Source organism: Geotrypetes seraphini, chromosome 8 (assembly GCF_902459505.1).
Source record: "Geotrypetes seraphini chromosome 8, aGeoSer1.1, whole genome shotgun sequence".
NCBI classification, from domain to species: domain Eukaryota; kingdom Metazoa; phylum Chordata; class Amphibia; order Gymnophiona; family Dermophiidae; genus Geotrypetes; species Geotrypetes seraphini.
Window position 1 is genome coordinate 129,870,595 of NC_047091.1, and position 20,178 is coordinate 129,890,772.

The window sequence follows — 20,178 nt, forward strand, 5'->3', positions numbered from 1 at the left end:
GGTGGAGTGGTCCTGAAGGATTCTGAAGACCACAGGCTGGATTTTGCATTAAAAGTCAATGCGAACCCATAGCTCTTGGGCTAAAAGCCGCTGCAGCAACCTCATTTGTTGTTAGAGCTTGCTACTTAAACCTTAGCCAGGGTAGAGACCCAGATGGCTATATAGACCCCAATTTCCTAATGGCGGATGCGCTCTATGTTCTTTTCCAAGTCGAGCAAAATCTCAGCTTACATGGTTTCTGCCCACAGAATGCTCTGATCAGACAATGGGTGGAGGATTCTTCCTCTAAAGCAACCCTGAAGAAACCTCCCCCTTTAAGAGGCACTTGCTTTTTGGCAAAGGCCTGGATGATCTAATGCAGTGGTTCCCAACCCTGTCCTGGAGGACTACCAGGCCAGTCAGGTTTTAGGGATAGCCCTAATGAATATGCATGCCAAATCAGTAACATCCACTTAGAAGATTCCCTCTCATGCATACTATTCTACGTCCCACCGAAAAGTTGGTCAAAAGCCAAAGAGGACTTTTGCAAATTCATCATACACAACTCTCTTAGTTCCTCCTACAATATTATCGCAGGAGACATAAACATACATCTCGATGAAGAGGACAACACAGACACAAAAGAATTCAAAAACTTCCTATCCCTACTTAACTACAACCTCCCTCCCTCCGCACAAACTCACGAAAAAGGCCACCATCTAGACATAGTAGCCATGTCCACAAAGGAACTCCCAGACCCCACCATCTCATTACCAGGAGGCACCTGGTGCCATGACATCTGGTCCGATCACTTCACTTTCTACTTCAAGCTAATCTGGTTCCAACGAAAACAAATTACCCAACCAAAAATAAAAAAAGAACATCTCACGAGAGGCCACATCAACCAACCCAGATAACTACTGGGCGCAATATAAACTGCAAGCAAAGGTAAAGGAAGTAGCTGATTTTTGGGATCACTGGACCACTACCAGCACCTGCATTTTAGACAACATTGCACCTAAACATACCAGTAAAAGTAATGCAAATAAATATAACAAATGGTTCATCGATCTCCTAAAAATGAAACAGTTAGCCAGACGTCTAGAAAGAAAATGGAAAAAAACTGGAGAATTATCAGACCGTAATAATTGGAGAGCCAATATAAAAACCTACAAACAACTAATAAAAGATAAACGCAAAGCATTTTACTCAAACAAAATCAATTCATCCTGCAACAACTCACAAGGAGTTAATACAAAAGAGCTGTTCAATCTGGTTACTAACCTATTTGACACCACCCGCTACACTCTACCCACACACAACTTTAAATTACCCTCGGCGAACAACCTAGCCCTGCACTTTGACTCAAAAATTAAAAAACTAAGAAACAATTGCCCAACAGAAGAACCTAATGAACACCATATAGCTAACACACAAGGAAATGAAACCCCTGCAGACATGTTCTGGGATTCATTTCAAGACCTAGATTGGAATAACTATACCAAATTATTCAACAAATACTCCAAATCATACTGCTTCCTGGACTCATGTCCCCCGGAAATCATGAAAGTGGCACCACTTGAATTTAAACTATCTCTACTGCACTACTTAGCCCATAACCTGAAAAATGGAAAATTCCTCACCAACAAAGGCCACATAATAATAACCCCTATCCTAAAAAATAGCAAAGAATCGTCAGCCCTAGTTTCCAACTACAGACCAATTGCTTCCATACCACTCTTTGTAAAGATCATGGAGGGGCTGGTACACTCCCAATTAATGGAATATCTAGACCAGTTCTCACTCCTTCATGAGACTCAATCCGGCTTTAGACCGCTTTTCAGCACAGAAACGGTAATTGCGGCCATCTTAGATTACTTGCACCTACTTTTAAACAAAGGCCTCAGTGCCCTGATCATGCAATTCGACATGAGCTCTGCCTTTGACCTTGTAGACCATGCGAATTTGCTACAGTGTCTAGACGCTATTGGCATTAGAGGCGAAGTGCTAAACTGGTTTCATGGTTTCCTTTCGTCCCGAACCTATCAGGTTCGCTTCAACAATGATCTCTCCAACACCTGGAGCAACCCATCCGGCGTTCCGCAAGGGTCCTCACTATCCCCTCTGCTTTTCAATATCTACATGACCTCACTGAGCGTTCAATTAACCCAGCTGGGGATAAAATTATTCAGTTACGCTGATGACTTCACAATTATTATCCCATTTGCCAACTCCATCTCGGAAACAATTCCAAAAGCATCAGAAGCCATAAACTTGATGGAACATTGGATAACAGACTTCAAACTCAAGCTCAATACTGAGAAGACAAAATTCTTTATCGCTTCACTGTGCCCTCTTGACACCAAAACCCCACTAGACATCAACAAACATAACTACCCCATATAGCCCACCATTAAAATACTGGGTGTAACTCTGGACCAATGCCTCACCATGAAAGATCAGGTGGACTCCCTAATCAAAAAGAGTTTTTTCACCTCTGGAAACTTAAATCCATTAAAGCATACTTTAATAACTCTGCCTTCAGAATCTTGGTACAATCCCTTGTATTAAGTCAACTCGACTACTATAACATCGTCTACTTAGCAATCCCCCAAAATAATGTGCGACGATTACAACTAATGCAAAACACTGCGGTCAGACTAATCTTCGGTCTAAAGAAGTTCAATCACGTGACGCTATACTTCAAACAGCTACACTGGTTGCCGATGGAAGCTCGTGTAAAGTTTAAGTTCGCCTGCCTCTGTTTTAAAGTTTTCTACGGTCTAACCCCTAAATACATCACTGACCTATTCTCCTTCTCAGCCAACAAACACAAGAGAAGTTCCCACTCGCACTTCGTTTCTCCCCCGGTTAGAGGATGCAAACTAAAAAAACACCATGAGCATCTTCTCTCACATCAGGCTGTTCTATGGGGTAAAGACCTAGAACAACTCCTATTGCCCACCACTTATGAGGTATTCAGGAAACGCCTCAAAACCCACCTATTCCTGAAATACCTAGACAGTTAACCCACTTCCCTCTTTCCCCTCCCTTGCCCTTTCCCCCCATTGTTCCCCACATCCCTTAAATTAATTCAACTTGTACGTCAACTCAACTTGTACTCCACTAATCTTTTGTAAACCGCATAGAACTTAACGGTATTGCGATATATAAACTGTTATTATTATTATTATATTTGCATGCCTGTCACCTTCATTATAGGCAAATCTCTCTCATACATATTCAATAGGGCTGGAAGTCTTGCAGGACGAGTACAAATCGGAGTTCTTTTGGCCCCTCCCAAATCTCTTCCATACATCTCCAGTGGGAATGTCAGACAAAGCAACCAGAATCTTGGCTACTATGCAAAAGCTATTGGACCTAGGTGCCATAGAGCCGGTACTGGAAAGAGAGTGGGGCCTGGGCAGATACTCTATATACTTTATCGTACCCAAATGAGACTCGAATGACTAGAGACCAATCCTGGATCTGAAGTCAATCAATATAGCCCTCAAGATTCTATGCTTCCACATAGAAACAGTGCGCTCTGTCATAGCCTCAGTAGCTCCAGGAGAGTTTCTAACCTTATTGGACCTCACGGAAACTTGCTTGCATATTCCCATCAAAGCTGTTGCCTGGGTGGTTCAGCATCTGCAGAGCCTGGGCTTGGTGAAAAGTTACAGGAAAAGCCATCTTCAGGCTTGATAGTCTTTGGAATATCTGGGTCTCCTCTTCAATACAGCCCAAAACAGGGTATTTCTTATGGAGGCACACAGGTTGAATCTCTGGAGTCATATCCAGGACATGAAGGAGATGGAAACCTCATCCTTATGGCAATGTTTGCAGCTGCTGGGGTCTATGGTGGCAATGATAAAGGTTGTGCCTTGGGCTAGGGCTCACATGCGCCCACTCCAGGAGGTACTGCTTTCACAGTGGTCCTCGTAATCAGATCCACTGGACCTTCCACTGCCCTGGACGTCCTCAGCTCTGTGCAGCTTGGACTGGTGGTTGACTCCACAGTCTCTGTCCTGTGAGATGCCTCATTGAATCTCCTCTTGGGAGATCCTCACAAAGGATGCCAGCTTATTTGGCTAGGGGGACCATTGATGGTTCAGGGGCAGTGGATGTCTTCACAAAAGCATTGGTCCAGCAACTGTTTGGAGCTGACAGTGATCCAGCTGGCTCTTCGGGTTCTGGAGGATCTTCTCAGGGACAAGGCAGTCTGGGTATTTTCAGATAATGCCACCACAGTGGCCTATGTGAACAGGCAGGGAAGCATCAGAAGTGCCCTTCTCAGTCGAGTTTCAGTGGGTGGAGACCCTCCTGGTGGCTCTTTCTGCAGTTCATGTAGCTAGGGTGGACAACGTCCAGGCATACTTTCTGAGTTGGCAGACTCTAGATCCAATGGAGTGGTCTCTCTGTCTCACAAAGCCTTTAATCGCACTGTGAGGCATTGGGAGTGTCCGATGTTCAACCTCGTGGCAAGAACAAGAAGGTGACTCCAACAAGAAGGTGACTCAGTTCTTTAGTCAAAGACACGAGCCAAGAAGTGCAAGGATGGACATGCTGGTCCAGTCCTAGCCTCAAATAGAGCTGTTTTATGTTTTCCCTCCATAGCCGATGATAGGAAGAGTCCTTTGCAAGATTACCGCCCACAAGGGACAGGTGATTCTAGTCACTCTGGATTAACATAGTAACATAGTAGATGATGGCAGATAAAGATCCAAATGGTCCCTCCAGTCTGACCAACCTTACCCTCTCTTTAAATTACTGATTTAATTTAAAATTTTCTTCTTAGCTATTTCTGGGCCAGAACCCAAAGCTCTGCTTGGTACTGTGCTTAGTTTCCATTTACTGAATTCTCCAACAAAGCTCATTCCAGCCCATCTAAACCATCCCAGCTGTCGAAACCCTCCCCAGCCCATCCTCAAACAAACAGCCATATATGGACACAGACCGTGCAAGTCTGCCCAGTAAAGGCCTTAGTTCTTCAATATATACCATTATTTTCTGATTTGAGATCCTCTGTGTTCATTCCACGTTTTTTAAAACTATGTCACCATTTTCTTCTCCATCACCTCCCTCGGGAGCACATTCCAAGCATCAACCACCCTCTCCGTAAAGAAGAATTTCCTTACATTACTCTTGAGTCTACCACCCGTCAACCTCAAATCATGTCCTCTGGTTTTACCATTTTCCTTTCTCTGGAAAAGATTTTATTCTAAGTTAATACCTTTCAAGTATTTGAATGTCTGAATCATATCTCCCCTGTTCCTCCTTTCCTCTAGGGTTTACATATTCAGAGTTTCCAGTCTCTCATCATACGTCTTTTGGCGCAAACCTCCTACCATTTTCATTGCCCTCCTCTGGACTGCTTCAAGTCTTCTTATGTCCTTTGCCAGATACAGTCTCCAAAACTGAACACAATACTCTAGGTGGGGCCTCACCAATGACCTGTATAGGGGCATCAACACCTTCTTTCTTCTACCTGTTACACCTCTAAACAGCCTAGCATCTTTTTGGCAACAGCAATTGCCTTGTCATACTGTTTCTTTGCCTTTAAATCTTCGCATACTATCACCCCAAGGTCCTTCTCCCCATTCGTCATATCAGCCTCTCACCTCCCACCACATACGGCTCCTTCCGATTGCTAATCCCCAAATGCATTACTCTGCATTTCTTTGCATTGAATTTTAGTTCAATGCTGAATTATACTCAGGCTGTATACCTTATATTTAAAAAAATCCACTATATGTAGTGTATAATCATGAATAAGTTAATCAATCCTTTGGATAACCAAATAATTGTATGTGTTAAAGACTGTGTTCAGATCTGCATACCTCAGTTCTCAAATTAAATCAATGTGATATCTAGAGCAGAGGTTGCTGACTGGGACCATCATAACTACAGTATAGTCCCATAAAGTGCATCATGTATAATGTTTAAAACCCAGATAAAAAGGTGTACTTATCTGGGAACCATGCAACATTTCTCTGATGAATATCCTCTGCTGTAGAAGTGAACAAAATAAACCAAAAACACCTAAAAATCAACAGTGCACACCCGAAGGTACCTACACCCGGTCCCTCGATTCGAGTTTCGCTCCACACGTGATCAGGAGGGAGTAAACTACAAAAAAAAAAAAGCTAAAATTACTAATAACTCTTACTTCGTATGCTGTTATCTAGGCACCTATCTTTATATCTATCATAAATGAAATAACAATATAGCAAACATTTATACATATCTTAAAAAATGTTCAATATTGTCTTCTAAACTTTACAATAAGCTGGATGAACTAACCTCACGGGATATGGGTTCCTGCCTCAGGAAGTGGTTGAATGACTGGAAGGCAATTTTAGTTGCCAGATATTAGACCATTCCTCTTTTTCATGTTTTCTACTCCCTCCTCGGTGTCTACGCCTTTACAAATCTTGGTATCATTTGGAAAAAGGTAAACCTTTCCTTCTAACCATTCAGCAATGTCACTCACAAACATTGAACAGGATCAGCCCCAGCACCGAACCCTGAGGGACTCCACTACTCACCTTTCCTTCCTCCGAGCAAATTCCCTCTGTCATCTGTCCGTCAACCAGTTTCTAGTCCGCGAAGGCCTTGGTATGCAGACCTAGTGGGTCTGCAAGTGGATAGGGGTCTCCGATTGCCCTGTCTCTCTGACCTTCAATCTCAGGGGCCGGTTCATTTGGAGGATCTAGACCACTTTGGCTATTGAGCGCTCAACTCTAAAGCGTAAAGGGTGTTTTGATCTGGTGATCACCATCCTCATGAATTCCAAGAAGCATTATACCATTTCTGCCTACGTGAAAGCCTGGAAACATTTCCAGCATTGGTGCAGCCAATGGTAGGCTGAGCCTTCAGAGGCATGCATTCCTATGGTGCTGGCATTTCTACAAGAAGGCCTGGACAAGGGCCTGGTGGTGGCCTCTCTCAAGGTGCAGGTTGCCGGCTTGTTGTGCTTTTGACAACAGTCAGGTCACTGGTCTCTAGCACCTCATCCGGTTGTGTCCAGATTTTTAAAGTGGACTTTCAGCTCCGTCCACCTGTACTACAACCTTCCCCATCTTGGAGTCTCAATATGGTCAAAATCCAACAAATTTTACTAAAGAAGTGTCAAACCAAACGGATACCAAAATTTCACTTCTTGAAACACATAAATGTGTACAATATTTTATCTAACGCCACGCCTCAGAGACCGAATGTTCAAGCAGATCTTGCTAGATGAATAAATCGGTTCAAATCTCAATCATTGGCAAGTGGCTATTATGAGTATTGTGATACTTTCATTCAATGTCTCAAAAATTTTTTCAAAAAGATTTTTTCAAACAATATTATTTTTTCTCAAAATTTTCAATGGATGTATACACATCTTAAATACCAAATACTATGAGAGATATATGAGAAAGTGCATATTTTCAAAGTAAAGCACTTATCTTAAACGATGTTCACACTGTTTCAATCCCTACGGGGCCACCGTTTCACCTGAGTGGCTTCTTCAGGGGAACGATATAGACCAGGGGTGCCCAACGCGTCGATCGCGATCGACCAGTAGCTCAGGAAGGCAACGCGAGTCGATCGCGGAGCCTATCCCGGGCTCTGTGATAGACTCGTGTTGCCGTCCTGATCTACGGGCCGATCAGCCTTCCTCTCCAGTTTTCTTTCTCCCTAGGGCCTTTTAGCTGGGCGATCCGCCCAGCTGTCATCTGCCGCTGCTGAACAAAAAACCGGGTCCTGCCTTCGCGGAAACAGAAAGTAGGCAGGACCCGGCAGGAAGAAGAACAAATGCTTGTCTCCCGCATTAGCCCGTAGCGAACGCTTGCTTCAGGGCTCTCAACATGTGCGCGCCGGCTTCCCTTCTCCCCTCCCCCCCCCGGACATAACTTCCGGTTTCGGAGGGAAGAGAAGAGAAGCCGGCGCGCACATGTTGAGAGCCCTGAAGCAAGCGTTCGCTGCGGGCTAATGCGGGAGACAAGCATTTGTTCTTCTTCCTGCCGGGTCCTGCCTACTTTCTGTTTCCGCGAAGGCAGGACCCGGCAGCATTTCCCCCAATAGGTTGATCGCGATCTTGGGCTGATCAGCCTTCCTCTTCCCGATGGCAGAATTGACGTCAGGGAGAGGAATGCTGGTTGGCCGAAGCAGGGAGAGCTTGGGGCCTGTTATTGGTGGCGTTTGGGTCCTGGTCCCCGATGGCAATGGCAGTGGCAGTGGCTTGGGGGAGGGCAGGGAGAAAGAAAGAAAAAGGGCAGGCAGGGAGACAGAAGGAAAGAAGAGAAACAGAAAAAAATGAAAGGGAGGCAGAGAGAAAGAAAGGGCAGGGAAGAGGAAGGAAAAGTTGGGGGGAAGAAATGAGGTCTGGAGGAGAAGAAGCATACAGGCTAAAAGAAGGGAAGAAAGATTGGATGCACAGTCAGAAGAAGAAAGTGCAACCAGAGACTCATGAAATCACCAGACAAGGTAGGGAAAATGATTTTATTTTAAATTTTGTGATCAAAATGTGTCTGAATTTATATCTGCTGTCTATATTTTACACTATGGTCCCCTTTTACTAAACCACAATAGAGGTTTTTAGCGCAGGGAGCCTAGGAGTGTCGAGAGCAGCGCTGGGCATTCAGCGCAGCTCCCTGCACTAAAAACTGCTAACGTGGTTTAGTAAAAAGGGAGGGGGTGGGTATTTGTCTACTTTTGTATGGTTGTTACTGAGGTGACAGTGCATAGAGTCATCTGCTTTGACCTCTTTGAAAACCCTGGAATAGGAATGATGATTAACATTTTCTATGCGTACAGTGTGCGTTGTGTTTTTTTAAAATTTTATTGTTGGTAGATCATTGTGACTTGGTCATTTAAAAAGTAGCTCGCGAGCCCAAAAAGTGTGGGCACCCCTGATATAGACAGTGTCTAAAAGAAGTAACAAAAGTTACATTAAATATAGTATTTGACTTTAAATAGTACATAACTTTAAAACTATGTGTATAAAGTAATAAGTAATCTTACGGAACAGATGTAACCTTCAGCATATCTTTCTCAAAAATGGCGCTGGTATGAAACAACGCTAAACAATTTAAAGAGCTTTCAATCAGCTGCGGTACAGCGTCAGAACGTAATGACGTAAAATGGCAAGGAGAATGCAAAAAAAATTTTTTTTGCATTCTCCTTGCCATTTTACGTCATTACGTTCTGACGCTGTACCGCAGCTGATTGAAAGCTCTTTAAATTGTTTAGCGTTGTTTCATACCAGCGCCATTTTTGAGAAAGATATGCTGAAGGTTACATCTGTTCCGTAAGATTACTTATTACTTTAACACATAGTTTTAAAGTTATGTACTATTTAAAGTCAAATACTATATTTAATGTAACTTTTGTTACTTCTTTTAGACACTGTCTATATCGTTCCCCTGAAGAAGCCACTCAGGTGAAACGGTGGCCCCGTAGGGATTGAAACAGTGTGAACATCGTTTAAGATAAGTGCTTTACTTTGAAAATATGCACTTTCTCATATATCTCTCATAGTATTTGGTATTTAAGATGTGTATACATCCATTGAAAATTTTGAGAAAAAATAATATTGTTTGAAAAAATCTTTTTGAAAAAATTTTTGAGACATTGAATGAAAGTATCACAATACTCATAATAGCCACTTGCCAATGATTGAGATTTGAACCGATTTATTCATCTAGCAAGATCTGCTTGAACATTCGGTCTCTGAGGCGTGGCGTTAGATAAAATATTGTACACATTTATGTGTTTCAAGAAGTGAAATTTTGGTATCCGTTTGGTTTGACACTTCTTTAGTAAAATTTGTTGGATTTTGTCCAGTTCTTACTAACATGACTTCAAGTAACTGGAACACAACCTTTGGATATAATGTAGAGCAAATTGAGTCTATACTTAATGTACCATCACAATATGAAATCAGCTCTATTGGTACAGACAGCCCCTAACCCTGATTGGGGACTTTTTTTCAATTTAAATAAAAAAATAATTAAAACAGAATTAAATAGTGGAATATTAGTAGAGTATTGTAAATGCGAAAGAATACCAAGAGGCTTACGCATTAACAAAGAACCTCAAAATTATAAAGATGACAAAGACTTTTTAATGAAATGGAACATGATTTTGAATAAATGTTCCTTTGACTTGATGTTGCTTATCATAGAAAAGAGTAGACAACAAGTCGATAATTTGAAAGAGGAAGTAGAAAAAACTATTAACACTCTCAAATCTACTCAGACTATTGAAGCATATCAAAATCATTTGGCTAAGACTAATGACAATTTAGATAAATTCAAAGAAAACATTAAAAAATTCAAATTAAAAAAGTTCTATAGAGACGAAAAAGACTATTTAAACAACAGGGTATATCGTTGGATGAATACTAGTGAAACATCAAATAAAGTAGTTGTTACAAATATAACTGATCCCAGTTCATCCTCTAGTAGTCTTAGCTCCTCAGGCAGTTCTAACACATCGAAACCTTTTTTAGGTTCAAGGGGAGGTTTTCAAAACCGAAAAAACAGGCGAGGCAGAAATCAGACCAGAGCCAAACCATGGACGAGATCACAACAACAATCCAGCCAACAGTAACAGTCAATCTTTCCCAACAGAGATTAGAACAGTCAGACATAGAACTACTTAACTATGGTTTATCATTTGTACCCACAGTACTCAGTAATGAATTTCAATTCAACATTGATTTTGAAAGGTTCTGTAGGCTCTTGGAAGTAAAATTATTCTTTGCATCTAGAAATGAATCTATAGATAAGACAATTATTGCTCCTAAATCCACGTGGAAACCAATTGGACCCGTGGATCCCACTTTAACTGTGTTTAAAGAATTAGTCCAACAAGACTCACAAAAAATATTTCAGGATCCCAGAACGTACAAATTTAAATCTAATTTAACGAGAGACCAACATAAATCATTGATTAATCTTCAAAACAATACAAACATTATCATTAAATCAGCAGACAAAGGAGGTGCAATTGTAGTTCAGGACAAGACAATATATACATCAAAGGCACTTGAACATCTGCATGATACACAGGCCTACGTGGAAATAAAATTAGATCCCACGAAAAGACTTCAGAATAAAATAAGGAAAATTACAGATTTAGCACTCAAGACAGGATATATCACAAAGCGTGATTACCGGTTTTTAAACATCAAACATCCAACAACTGCAAACATATACTTTCTACCAAAAATACATAAAAATCAGGCAGATCCACCTTTTAGACCCATTACATCAACACGAGGGTCAGTATTGGAACCTTTGTCAAGATATGTAGACCAATTTATTAAACATGAAGTCCCAAAATGTAAATCATATATAAAGGACTCTAAAGAATTTTTGAAAAAATTGGATGACATTGATTTAAAAGAAGGACCCTATATTATGGCAACATTGGATGTATCATCATTATACACCTCCATCCCACAACAGGATGCCATTGAAGTCATAAAAAATGTAATAGAATCTCAGCCTAAACCTCAATTAGTTCCTACAGAATTCATAATTTTTCTAACTTCTTTAGCTATGCAAGAAAATTTTTTCGACTTTGAAGGGACATTATTTAAACAAATACAAGGTGTAGCAATGGGGGCAGCGTTTGCCCCATCTGTGGCCAACCTGTTCATGATAGCATTCGAACAACAATGGATAGAACATTCTCCTTTTGAGCAACTTATATCCATTTGGTGGAGATACATCGATGATGTTTTTCTCCTTTGGAGAGGTTCAGAAAAACAACTGCAAGCATTTGTCGTATGGTTAAATTCATGCAATGACCATATACAATTTACATTTACGTATTCAACCATACGAATACAGTATTTAGACATTGAAGTCACTTTAGAACATCAAAAATTCACCACACGGACATATGAGAAACCCTCAACCAAAAATACTTTTTTGCATTACACCAGTTGTCACCCGAAGCATTTAAAAAATAGTCTTCCATTTTCACAAATGCTCCGATTACGAAGGAATTGCACATTAATATCTGAGTTTAAGATCCAGGCCAGGTTATTGAGCAAAAAATTAAAAGCCAGAGGGTATCCTTCACACATTGTCAAAAATGCATACAGACGGGCCAAATACAACAATAGGGATTTGTTGTTAAGTGACCATACTCAAGCAGGCAATATAGAAGATCTGTGTACAACATTTGTCTTAAAACATTCACCTAACAGTCATCAATTAACAAAAATTATTAAAAAACATTGGGCTATTGTACAATCTCTTTCTCATTTTAGGAATAACAGACTACGTTTTGCATACGCAAGGGGAAAAAATCTTAAAGAATTTTTCACCAGTAATAAAGAACAAATAAAATGCATCATGCCAGGTTTATATGGACATTTTAAGTGCGGACATTGCATGTATTGTGATTTTTCAATCACAACAAAAGAATTTATTAATCCTAACAACAAAAAGAGCTATAAAATTAAACATTTCAGCACTTGTCAAACGGATCATGTAGTTTATGTTATAATCTGCCCGTGTTCAAAAATATATGTGGGCATGACTACAAGACCGTTTAAAACAAGACTTGCCGAACATAAATCAAACATCAAGAGAATGCAATTTCAGGAACCATTAGTTCAGCACTGTGTAGATGCCTCTCATTCCTTTAATAATCTTAAAGGTTTGGTTATAGATGTCATTCACAAGAATAGAAGAGGAGGTGATAGAGCTGCAGCACTCAAACGAAGAGAAACATATTGGATATATACGTTACAATCATTATTTCCTGCAGGATTAAATGATCGTATTGACTGGACAGTATACTATTAATCAAACTAACATTATCTTGACCTAAATTGGTCGAAGATAAAAAAATTTTTTTTTTGCATTCTCCTTGCCATTTTACGTCATTACGTTCTGACGCTGTACCGCAGCTGATTGAAAGCTCTTTAAATTGTTTAGCGTTGTTTCATACCAGCGCCATTTTTGAGAAAGATATGCTGAAGGTTACATCTGTTCCGTAAGATTACTTATTACTTTAACACATAGTTTTAAAGTTATGTACTATTTAAAGTCAAATACTATATTTAATGTAACTTTTGTTACTTCTTTTAGACACTGTCTATATCGTTCCCCTGAAGAAGCCACTCAGGTGAAACGGTGGCCCCGTAGGGATTGAAACAGTGTGAACATCGTTTAAGATAAGTGCTTTACTTTGAAAATATGCACTTTCTCATATATCTCTCATAGTATTTGGTATTTAAGATGTGTATACATCCATTGAAAATTTTGAGAAAAAATAATATTGTTTGAAAAAATCTTTTTGAAAAAATTTTTGAGACATTGAATGAAAGTATCACAATACTCATAATAGCCACTTGCCAATGATTGAGATTTGAACCGATTTATTCATCTAGCAAGATCTGCTTGAACATTCGGTCTCTGAGGCGTGGCGTTAGATAAAATATTGTACACATTTATGTGTTTCAAGAAGTGAAATTTTGGTATCAGTCTCAATATGGTCCCCAGAGCACTTGCATGGGCCCCTAATGAGCCTTTGGAAGAGGCCTCGCTCACAGATCTTACAGTTAAGACCATATGTTTGGTGGCCATTGTCTCAGACAGATGAAAATTGGAGTTGCAGGCCTTGTCCTTCAGGGAACCTTTCCTTCAAATATCCGAGAAAGGAGTATCATTGTGCACTGTTCCTTCCTTTCTGCCAAAAGTAATTTCCATATTCCATGTGAATCAGCCTTCTCACGATGGGAGTGAAGAAGGAAGACAGAATTCCGCAGCGTCAGGACATTCATAGAGTCCTCATTTGGTACTTGGAGGTGATTAATAAATTTCACCTGCCATACACAGAGGAAGATCGGCTTCAAAGGCAATTATTGCCAGGTGGATCCAGTCTGCAATTTTCTCCACATATATCAGCAGTGGCAAGCTCCCTCCGGTTGGGCTCAAGGCCCATTCATCCAGAGTTATGGTGGTTTCATGGGCAGAAGCTAAGGCAGACTCACCTAAGGAGATTTGTAAAGCTGCAAAATGGTCCACATTTTTCTACTGCGTGAACGCATCTACCCAAATTCTACTGGGTGAACAAAGTGGCAAGAGCTGATTCCACTTTTGGTGCCGCTATGCTGGCAGCAGGCTCACAGGTCCCACCCTCTTAGGGATCTGCTTTTGTATGTCTCAGTGATCAAGACTGACAATCATGTTGCACAAGAACAAAAGATTGGGTTCTTACTTTTGCTAATCGTAGACATGACTGCCCATCTGGTAAGTTGGTATGCCTGCTTTCTGCCTTAGTCCAGCCTGAATTGTTGGACAATTTGTATTTTCCTTTTTGCCCCTGGGGGTTTAGGAAACAAAGATTTCTAGAAGTACTTTGTTTACAGTGTATTTGTTATATGCTAAAATTTCAATGCAGCTGGTTCACTGGTTCATACAAAGTTTATGTATTCTGTATTGCTTGTTCATTGTTTGCTGACTAACTTTCTCTTATTTCATACTGAGCAGAACAGAAATATATTACAGGGGCTACAGATATCTCTACCTGCCCGAATCTCAGCCTGCCTGTCTGACATTGCTATCTAAAACTGAATATGGCTAAAACCAAACTCCTTATCTTTCCACCTAAACTCGTCTCCCCCCTTACAGGGTCAGACTAATGGTCCATCTATCCCAGTACCCCGTCTTCACGGAGGACAATCCAAGTCACAATTAGGTACAAGTAGGCAAAACTCCAAACAGTACCAGCATTCCATGCCACCAATCCAGGGCAAGCAGTGGCTTCTCTCATGTTTGTCTCAATAGCAGACTATGGACTTTTCGGTGGATAACACTCTCCTCTCTCTCCTTTTCTGCTCAGATCCAACAAACTGCTAAAACTGTCGCTTCCTCCTCTATAATATTATCAAAATTTGACCTCTCCTCTCCAAGCACACTATCAAAACCCTTATCCACGCTCTCATCACCTCTTGCTTAGACTACTACAAAGTACTCCTCTCAGGTCTTCTGCTCAACCGTCTCTTCTGTTACGTCCCTTCTGGATGCCATATGCTAGGTGTTCAGTCCCAAACTGCAAAGTGGGAGTTGCAGAAATCCACAAGCTTTTCTGAGCACATGCTCCACCCCCTTAATCTGAGACCTAGCAAACATATCCAGTTACAGTTTCTGCAAGAAATCCTTTTTTCTTAGTTTTTCGCTTAAAGTTTGTTTTCTTGGTGGCTTCAGTGCCTTGAGACCCCTTCCAGGTGGTCACTTGTCAGAGGAAAGGATGTGGTTTGACAGAGTTGGACTGCTGCTTCACAGAGAAACTCTGGTGGGTCTGTGTAGCCAGCCTGTTGTGTGCCACCATTTCTAGATTCAGGGTCCCTTACCCTGGGACTTTGCTTGCCAGTGACCTCGTCATGGGTTTCAAGTGCACAGGCTGCCTTTCCCACCTCCGACTGCATGGACTAGGATCCGTGGGGACGGAGGTTGTAGTCGGTGTCTGGTTGACTGGCAATCTGAAGATTTCAAGTCTGGAGCTGTTTCTGAGGCAGAAAATCCTTTTCCTCCACTCTAATGCTGTTAAAGCTGCTGACAGTCTGGCAATGCATAACTATTAGTAAACCTCCATTATCTCCTAAGGGAATTTTGGGGGTGGCTTGTAAAACGATTTTAAAGTCATTTCTCACAGTTTATGAGGGTAGGGTTCAGGTCCTCCACCTCCCCAGACCCCGAATCACTATTTTTTAATTTTTGTTTGTTTTTGCTGTTTTTGACACAAATTCATAACAGTGGCCATCATGGATTTTAAAATTGATCTTTTTTTTTAACTTTTATTTCTGCCTCAAAAACACCTCGATTTGACACAAAATCATTTGGGATGGACTTCCCAGACCCTAATCTGTTGAATGTGGACACTGATTGCGCCAGATTGGCGCTGGATCAGCGATTGTGTACTGCATGCTGTAGCAAGCTGGGGGAGGAGTGGGAGCTTTGGACTGCCTTCTCTGAGTAATCTTGGGCTGGGGAGCTGGCCTGGGTCCATGCTTTCCAAATAAAATATCGCCTAGAGGCCATTCTGGAGTCTGGCACAAAGCGCCTGCGTTCCAAGTCTGGGGACTCTTTTGGTGCGGCACATGTACCTCAACAAAGCCCTGCCATGGTTATCGAGTGGGCCTTTTCACCGGATTTTATATGGCTCCTTTGAAAGGTGTAATCCTCAGACCCCACTTGTTTGATGCAGCCTGTGGGCGCATCGGGACATTTTTGGTCTATTGCGCCTGTTCAGAAGCCTGTTCGTCTGGCTGTGCCAGACCTCGATTGCAGTAGTTGCAATTTAGATATTATGATTCTTCTGTTTCCTTCCACTGTCTTTATTTTGAATCTAGCTGATGCCTTTGCTGAGACTGGTCTCCTCGGTTGTCCTGAGTAATCTAATCTAATCTAATCTAAATCTTGGGTTTATATACCGCATCATCTCCACAGGTGGAGCTCGACACGGTTTACATGGATAGGAAGGAACGGAACTCCAGTGGGTTTATAAAAGTAAGTAAGAGAGAGGTTAGGTGTGATAATAATAGGGAGGGGACGGGTTACGTTTTGGAGAAGAGCCAAGTCTTCAGAAGCTTACGGAATGGTAGAAGGGGGCTCAAGTTGCGGAGAGGGGAAGGGAGACTATTCCAGAGCTGAGCGATTCTGAAGTGGAGGGAGGACCCGAGTTTACCGACGAGGGAGATACCCTTTGAGGAGGGGAAGGATAGTTTTAATTTTTGCGTGGATCTGGTGGAGAATGGATTTGAGGAATTCCAGGATAGAGGAATAAGAGGTGGAAGGATGCCGTGGAGCATCTTGAAGGTTAAGCAGGCACATTTAAAATGTACCCTGGAGATGACAGGAAGCCAGTGCAGCTTGGACAGGAGTGGAGAGGCATGGTCAAATTTGCTTTTTGAGAAGATGAGTTTGGCCGCGGTGTTCTGGATTAGTTGGAGTCTGTGGAGGCTTTTCTTTGTTAAGCTAAGGTAGATGGAATTGCAATAGTCCAATCTGGAGAGGATGATGGACTGTACGAGTACGTCAAAGTGTTTTTGGTGGAAGCAGGACCTCACTTTCCTCAGCATGTGAAGGCTGTGAAAGCATGTTTTTATCAGGGAGTTGAGGTGGTCGTTGAAGGATAGCGAGGAATCTATGGTGATGCCCAGAACTTTGCTAGAGAACTCTAGTTGTAGGGAGGTGCCTGTGGGCAGTGGGATGGAGGTGGGTAAATGATCAAGTTTGGGGCCAAGCCAAAGTAGTTTGGTTTTGGATTCATTTAGTTTCATTTGTACAGCAAGAGCCCAGGATTGAAGTTTGGTTATGCATGAGTATCCAAATTTGGGTGCTAACCCTTCTTCGCAGATTTTTAAGCGGGCTTTTGTCCGCCTCTTTACGGTTGATGTTCTGAAAGAACTCCTTGGACAGCTGGTTGATCTGGGTTCTGTCTCGTCGTGTGAACAAAAGTGTGGTGGAAATGGTAGTGTCTCTGCTGCAGGCGTTGGCAAGTTCAGGAAGAGACGCTTGGTGTCCTCCCAGTTTCTAGGGCTTCTCTCCATCTCCAGACAGGGTTGTGGATTTCTTCTCAAGGCACATAGACAGAACCTTCGATAACAGATCAGAATTTTCCTGGACTGTCTGGCTCCCTCAACCTGGTTTTATCTGCAGGTTCTGGGATCTTGGGCAGCCATTTTGGAGGTGATCCCCTGGGCTAGAGTGCCCATGAGCCATTTATAGGAGTGCCTCCTATCTCGGTGGTCTCCGCAAAGTTTTCCCCTTAAGATGCTGTTCCCCTGGACGGTGCCAGCTAGCAGTGACTTGAGTTGGTGGCTTCAGGGGGAGGCTCTCTGCCAGGGCTGGCTTCTTCAGATTTCCGAATGGATGACTCTTAGGACAGATGCCAGCCTGTTGGGTTGTGGGCTCACTACAGGGCCTGCTCCATTCAGGTGCAGTGGACTCCTGGTCCAAAACGTTAGTTGACCAATCGTCTGAAGCTTCAAACAATTCAGCTAGCACTACTCGCTCTCCAGCCCTTCTGATGACGCCACAGCGGTGGGATATGTACATCATGATTCATTTTGATTCATTCACTAGTAATTTAAAAAATGGATTATTGTAACTCTCTACTAAACGGTATCTATCACAAAGATTTAAAACGCTTGCAGCTTGTTCAAAATACGGCCATTAAAATAATCTCGGGAGCAAAAAAATATGATCATGTTACCCCTTTGCTCCAAAAGGCCCACTGGTTACCAGTTTCACACAGGGTAACTTACAAAATCGCTCTTTTGGCATTTAAAACAATGCAGACCAACTCACCAGCTTTCATAGATAGACTCCTGATCCCATACGACCCCCCAAGAACTCTAAGATCCATCTCTCAATATAACCTTCATATTCCCTCTTTAAAAATCATTGGTACACGTCGCACCACTACGTTTTCTGTTACAGCCCCTACAATCTGGAACGCTCTTCCTTTGTATATAAAAATGGAAAAAAAACCTAAAAACTTTTAAAAGCAATTTAAAGTGCTTTCTTTTTAACGACGCTTTTAATTGAACTACTTTTCCTCAACTATTTAATTTTATACTGTTCCCCTGGTCCTAAGTGTTTTTCCCTTAAATGTTCCTCACTTTTCTATTACAAGTGTATTTCTTCCCACTTATCCTTATGTTTCTATGGCAAATAGGTCAACATTTACCCAGTTTGTACGGTATGTATTCCTGTAGTTTACTATAGGAAAGTATGTTTAATCGTCATTTTTGTGAAATGTTAATACTTTTTACTATGTACAACGCTTTGTAGTATCGAAAAGGCGTTTAATCAAAAACTGAATAAACTATAAACTATAAACTATGATGGAGCTCTAGTGCTTTCTCTCTCTTGGGCCAGAAAGATTGTCTGTGTTCCGCTGGGCAGAAGCACATCTTCTGTCTTTCTTGGCGGCCCATGTGGCCAGAGTCAACAGTGCTCAGGCAGACTTCCTCGACTGAAAGTTCTTGGACTCAGGAGCATGGTCCCTCTCACAGGAGGTGTTATGTCTGATCATAGAGAGCTGGGGTCAGCCCCAGAGGGACTTGTTAGCTTCGGCAGAGAACTCAAAGGCTGGGCACTTTTTCAGTCGACGAACAGCGAGAAAGCTAGGGCTGGATGCCTTGGTTTGGCCCTGGCTGGCTCACAAGCTCCTGTATGATGTTCCTTCCGTGATCTCTGGTCGGTCGGGTCCCCCGATTGATAGCAATGCATCCCGGCCTGGTGATTCTAGTATCTTCAGACTGGCCTTGGCACCCATGGTATGCAGATCTTGTCCAACTTCCGTGGACAGCCCCCTCATCATCAATATCTTCTCAGTCAAGTGCCAGTCCCCATGGAGATCCCACGGTGCTTTGGTCTTATGGCATGGCTCTTGAGCACTCAACTTGAAGGAAGAACGTTTTTTTGGATGTAGTTATCTTGATTTTTTTTTTTTGCGCTCGATGACACCCTCTACTATGCCATCTTATACCAAAGCCTGCAAAGCTTTTCAATAGTGGTGTGCCGAAAGGGCTCCTTTTTTGGTGGTCCTGGTTTTTCTTCAGGTGGGTCTAGAAATAGGTTTAGCAGTGGCCTCCCTTAAAGTTCAGGTTGCAGGCCTTTCATGTTTTAGCGCACACAGAGGTGCTAGTTCACTTACTGCTCATCCCACTGTGTTCAGGTTTCTGGGAGATTCCCTTCATGGAATCTTAACATCCTTCTGCAGGGCCTTGATATCCGTTTTCTGGACGTGGAAGTTTTCTCCATACTGTACCTTCCTTTCTACCAAAAATGGTTTGTGCCTTCCATGTCAAACAGGAAGTTCATTTGTTTGCTTGTTCCTTCCACAGGCTCAGAGCAAAAGGATTGTATGTTGCGCAAGTTGGCTGACATGGGAGTCTTGCTCCACTGTTTGGAAAGGACTAATGTTTTCTGGTTGTCTGATCGCCTATTTATCCTGACTGCTGTGCCTCACCGTGGTCAGAGATACCGTGTTTACCCGAAAATAAGATTTACCCTGAAAATAAGCCCTAGCAGAATTTTTGCGGGTAGGTCTTAATATAAGCCCTACCTCAAATAAGCCCTAGTCCCGAGATTCACTGGCAGTTTCCCTTCCCTCCCTCCCATTCCTTGTGCAGCAGAACCTTTGAGTGAGCACCACTCCCCGAGCATTCTCCCCCAC